The sequence below is a fragment of the Nyctereutes procyonoides genome, unplaced genomic scaffold (genome assembly GCF_905146905.1).
Source record: "Nyctereutes procyonoides isolate TBG_1078 unplaced genomic scaffold, NYPRO_anot_genome, whole genome shotgun sequence".
Taxonomy (NCBI): Eukaryota; Metazoa; Chordata; class Mammalia; order Carnivora; family Canidae; genus Nyctereutes; species Nyctereutes procyonoides.
This window is the reverse complement of record NW_026575044.1, coordinates 44327704-44334156: the sequence shown is the minus strand read 5'-3', so window position 1 is coordinate 44334156 and position 6453 is coordinate 44327704.

Sequence of the window (6453 nt, the reverse complement as noted above, 5' to 3'; positions counted from 1 at the left end):
CTGGGGTCCTGCGATCCAGTCCCACATCAGACTCCTCACATGGAGCCTGCCTTTCCCTCTGCCTATGTCTCTGCCTCTCTCTTTCTCTCTGTGTCTCTCATGAATAAATTTTTAAAAAATCTTTTTTTTTTTTTAAAAAGAAAGTTTGGTAGAGTTCACAGTGGTTCTGGACCAGTAGTTCAGTCCTGTCCTGGACTTTTGTTTGTTGGAAAGTTTTTGATTACTAATTTGATCATTTTACCAGTAATTAGTCTATTCAGATTTTTTATTTCTGTTTTTATCTAGGAAGGTTATATGTTTCTAGGCACTTCCCATTTCTTCTAGGTTGTCTAATTCATTGATTTTTAATTGTTCGTAGTACTCTCTTATGATCTTTTCTATTTCTGTAGTATCAATCATAACATCTCTTTTATTCTGACTTTATTGATCTGATTTCTCTTTTGGTCTTGGTGAATCTATCTGGCTTGTCAATTTTGTTTATTTTTCCAAAGAACCAGTTTTTATATTTATTTATGTTTTGTGTCTTTTCAGTCTATGTCACCTATTTCTGCTCTGATCATTGTTATTTTATTTCTTCTACTAACTTTGTGCTTCATTTATTTTTTTCCTACTTAAGGTATAAAGTTATGTTGTTTACTTGAGATTTTTTTCATTTCTGAAATAGGCATTTACTGACAATAACTTCTTTTTAAAACTGCTTTTGCTGCATCCCATAAGTTGGTATGTTGTATTCACATTTTAGTTTGTATCAAGGTTTGTTTGTTTTTTTTTTCTGTTGATTTCTTAATTGACCCAGTAATTTTTCATTAGCATGTTGTTTATTCTCCACGTATTTTCGACTTTTTCAGTTTTCTTCTTGTAATTCATTTCTGGTTCTATACCATTGTAATCAGAATAAATGCTTGATATGACTTCAATCTTCTTAAATTTATGAAGACTTGTACTGTGGCCCAACATATGATCTATCTTGGAGAATGTTCCACATGCATTTGAAAAGAATGTGTGTTCTGCTCCTTTTGGATGAAATGCTCTGTATGTCTGTTAAGTCCCTTTGGTCTAACATGCCACCTGAGGCTGATATATCCTTATTACTTTTCTGTCTGAATGACATAACCACTGATGTGAGTGATAACTTGGATTTTTGGCTTCTCAAAAAGCCCAACATGAAATGGAATTGTATCAACAAAGAAACTTTATTTAAAGTACTGCTTTCAGAGGTTTATCCAGGGTAAAGGGGTGATAAGACACATAGAAACTAGCCAGAACAAAAAGTCATACCTTCCCCCAAAAGAACTGAAACTGGGTACCGAGGCTGCCTAGTGGGAGCTAAAGGAAGGCAGCCACTAGCAAATACATAGCACAAAACAGAGTGAGAATTTGGAGGAAAATCTATTATCTCTCTCTAGGATTTCTATCTTTTGCTCCTGCTGCTTCTCATTGTGATATTTCAACTGAAAGCTGGCTGACAAAGGGACTCTGAAAACACAATCTACAGTAATTTACCTCTAGGCAAAGAGAAAAGTGTCCATTTGGAAAAGTGTCCAATGGAAAAGTGTCCATTTGGAAAAGAATTCTCATAATTTTCTGTTTTTTATCCATAGTTCATTAGCACGCCAAATTTAAGAGTATGGAATGACCAGAGTTTAAAGTATATTAAAGGTTAATTAGCTCCTCTTCATTATTTTAATAGATGAGGAAAGGAAGATCCAGAAGGGTAAACTGATTTGCTCTTACAAACAGTGTTATATTTCACCTTTGCTCAGGCGTCTTACTGATAATATACAGGAATGATAGAAGCAGAGGTATATAATAGTATCTCAGTGAACATTTTTGCACACATATATATGTGTCTGCATGTGAGAGTGTGTAAACCTTCTGTTTGTCATTGAAAAGCATTACAGAATTTGCTTCAAGAACCTTTACTAGGTCATAAAAACTCAAACACATGCAGCTATATATTGCCTGAAAGATTTTATTGACATTCCAGAAGTTAAGGTCAGAACCCAAAATCCTATCCATCCTGTCTCTGAAAATTGAAGGTCTTTCTTTCTCCTTTTGTATCCTTTCCTGTATATAAACAGAAGAAATTGTTCTTTATCCTTCTTGTACAAGGAGTAACTTGTTACTTGTATAGAAAATTTCTGTCAATTCTCATCACATCACCTTTGATCAAAATTGTATGTGTGTTACCTGTAGGTTTTTTTGTAGGCTTAAAAAGGCAAAACTCTAGTTGACAAAGTTCCTTCAATTCCTTACTTGTACAAATAATTAATGGTGTTGAATTTCATCAAATTATTTTTCTTTAATAATAATGCATTATTATTTAGGTGATCATATAGTGAGGGTTTTTAAAATATTTTTGTCTGTTAATTTAGAGAAGTATAATGATTAGCTGTTCAAATATCAACCTAACTTCATTCCTAGGATAACTCTATCTGTTTGTTATTTGCTATCTCTTACATTGCTTGTTTTGACCTACTAATAACTCATTAAGGAATTTTGTATCTATAAGACATGTTCATCTGTGATTTTCTTTTCTTGTAATATATTCTCCTAGTGTTAACATCTAAATAATGTTGACCTTGAACAGTGTTCTGGTAACTATTTTTCTCATTTTATATTTTCTAAAGATTTTATGTAACATTGGCTTTATATATTTCCATAATAATTGGTAGAATTTATGAGTGTAGACATTAAAGCCTGCAGTTTTTGTTTGTTTGTTTTTACTTGTTTGTTGTTTTTTGCTAAAAGGCTATATATTACGATTTCGGTTTTCAAAATATTCAATAATTTCAATCTTTCTATATTCCAGCCTTGATTTATAGCCCATTGTGTAGTTCACTTCTATACACATTCCAAAGGCACTTTAAAAGAATGTACATCTTGTCATTCTTGGGCATCTTGTTGTATAAATTTCAATTAAGTGATACCAATTGATTGCACTATTCAAGTTTGTATAACCTTACTGATTTTTCAATTACTTGTTCTATTAATTACCAAGAGAAGAATTTTGAAATTTCCAACTGTGATTGTGATAAACTCCTTGAGTGCCTTTCAGTGTTTCTGTACTTAAATAACTTTATCCAGCCTTTATATCTGTTATAAATATTTATAGATGAATAAGACATAAGTTACTTTGTTATTATCAGAATCAGAACTCCTATGTAGATTACTTTTAGTACTTTGTAAGGGAGATGATCACTATTACTTGTGTTTAGCGGAGATTAGCAAAAGATATTGACTGCCCTCGGTATAGAGGCATAAGGAAAAAGGCAGAGCAGAAATCCATTACAATGAGGTAAGTGGCTTCAAGTAAAATCAATAAGTTGGTGTTGGGGTTAGGTATGGCTAGGTAAGGGATAACAATTTTGTTGATGGCCTTGAGATCTAAGAAAAACCTGAGATCTTCATCTGTTTGTCTTATATAACGGCAGGATAGAGGCATTTCAGAACTGCTGCAGAGTCTGAGTAGACCTTTGCATAGAAGTCTTTCAAAAATAAGTTTGAGCCCTTTCTTTGCTTCTGGCTTCAGAGAATATTGGGAAAGTTTGGGTACCAGTAGGATTTATGTGAACTTCAATAGGCTCTGATCAAATTATTTTTCCTATGCTATTAGAATTTTAGCACATAGAGTGTCAAGTATGATACTAAGACCTGAATCTGGAGCATGCATCAAATATAACAATAAAGGAAAAAATACATGTCCAGGGCAGACACAATTTGATTTTGACTCCAAGAATGCTTTGGAACCACAAGGAATAGTTTCTGTGCTGTGCATTTGTATGATCTCATTTACAAAGTAAGTCATTAAATTTGCAAGAGTGGTATCATGGAACAGGAAGAAATGTTTTTAGTTAAGTGTTCCAGGATTACAGTTAATGGCTAGTAGACAGGGAAAATACGTGGGTTATTTGAAATACGTATCATGTTGTTATGTGTTTTCTCTGAGAAAAATAAAGAGATTGAGCAGTTAGTGTTTAATATAGAAAGGGTATTGCTTGTATCTATCAGGAATTAATGAGAGTATCTATATTTATAATTAATTTGCCTTAAATGTTTAAGGGGAAAGCAGAATATTAGGTATATTTTCCTTCCTCAGAGCACCATCACTGATCTGAATTGTGGGATATTTCTGTCTTGGTTTCTCTTTTGTAAGAAAATACAATATTTTTTCCTAGTGTTCCTTCTGTTTACGTTATTTACACATGTTCTTGTCAAAAGGTGGTAAATCAGGAAATAGGTTACATAGGCCTTTTCTCTCATTTCAATATCTACTTTAGAATTAAGCCTCCAATTTCAGGTTTAACTCCATTCACAAAATGAGATGAAAAAGCTGCTATTACATTGGCATCTTCTTTAACTTTCAAATGTTAGAAAGCACCTTGGTGTCTCAGTGGATTGAGTGTCTGACTCTTGATTTCAGTTCAGGTCACAAACTCAGGGTCCTGGGATTCAGCCCAGCATAGGGCTCCACACTCAGCAGGGAGTTTGCTTGAAGATTTCTTTCCTTCTTCTTCTGACTACCCCCCATGCATGGGCTCCTTCTCTCTCTTTCTCTCTCTCTCTGACTCTCTCAAATAAATAAATATTTTTTTTAAAGTATTGCCTAGTCTATTATAAAATTTCTCTTATCATTTTATCTTTCCTCCATTTGCAGAGAAAATTATGATACATCTGATTTGTATTCAAAAACTTTTGTTTGTCATTTAGGAGATTTTCTCCTACCTTTTTGACTCCTGGGTTTATTGTGGAAAGAATTATCACTTCACATCTGTCAGAATGACTAAAATAAAAACAAACAAACAAACACAAGAAACAACAAGTGTTAGTGAGGATGTGGAGAAAAAGGAACCCTACTGCTGGGTTGATAAGAATGCAAACTAGTGCCACCACTGTGGAAGGCAGTGTAGAGTTTCCTTAAAAAATTAAAAATAAAATTATCATATGATCTAGTAATCACACTACTGGGCAATTTCCCAAAGAATATGAAAACACTAATTCAAAAGAACATATGCACTCCTATTTTTATAGCAGTATCATTTACAACAACCAAATTATGGAAACAGCTCAAGTATTAGCTGATGAATAGATAAAGAAGATAATTAAAGATATATGTGGCATATATGTGCAATGGAATATTACTCAGCCATAAAAATAATTGAAACTTTGCCCTTTACAACAACATGGATAGAGCTAGAGAGTACAATGTTAAGCAGAGTAAGCCAATCAGGAAAAAGACAAATATCATATGATTTCATTCATATTGGAATTTAAAAAACAAAACAAACCAACGAAGGAGAAAAAAGAGACAAACAAGAAACAGACTCATAAGTATAGAAAACAAACAGATGGTTACCGGAGAGGAGGTAGACAGTGGGGGATGGGTGAAGTAGGTGAAGGGGATTAATAAGTACACTTATCTTGATGAGCACTGAGTAATATACAGAATTTTTGAATCACTATATTATACCCCTGAAACAAATATAACATTAGAAATAAAAGAAAAGGAGAAAGGATCCTGTAGGTCCTTTTCCAGGTGAATCTAATCAGCTTTTGTCATCTAGCATTTGATATGAGGTTCCAACGAACATGTGTGCAAGTTAATACAGGTCAGGTAACCCAAGGCTACCCAAAAGGATTCTAAATTCTATGCATACAGACACATAGTGTTTTATGTGCTTTATTGTGCTTTGCAGATATATTGTTGTTTGTTGCTTGTTTTTTGTTTTTTTTTTTTTACAAATTCAAAGTTTGTGGCAACCCTGTATTGAGCAAATCTATTGGTGCCAGTTTCCCAACAGCATTTGTTCACTTTGTGTCTTTGTGTCATATTGTAGTAATTCTCACAGCATTTTAAACTTTTTCATTATTATTGTATTTGTTATCGTGATCAGGTCTTATGACTCCCTGAAAGTTTCTATAGCAGTTAGCTTTCTTTTTAGCAATCAAATATTTTTTAATTAAAGTATGTACATTGTTTTTCAGTCATAATGCTAGAGCACACTTAACAGACTACAGGACAGTGTAAACATAACTTTTATATGTACTGGGAAACCCAAACATTCATTTGACTTGCCATCAATGCCATGGGCCCTATTGTAATGGTCTGAAACTGAACCGGCAGTAACTGCAAGGTATACCTGTAGCTTCTGATCTTGTCTTGGTTTAGGGAAAACCAAACCTTATTGGCTCTTATTTCTGCTGGACTCCAAGGTTTAAACTCTACAGTTGCCTGCATACTTGGCTCATGGGAGGAATAGATCCATAGAGGCAACTAGCATTTGAGGGTATCAGAGTTTTAGGGGAAAGATGGAAGCTCTGGACAAGGGAAGAACAAAGAGGAGGTGCAAGAAGAGAGGTCAGAAGGAGAAGAAGAGGGACCACTGGATGTAGAGAGACAACAGGACAACAGAAGAGAGAATATTCACTGGGGAAATAAGTCTAGTTTGCTCT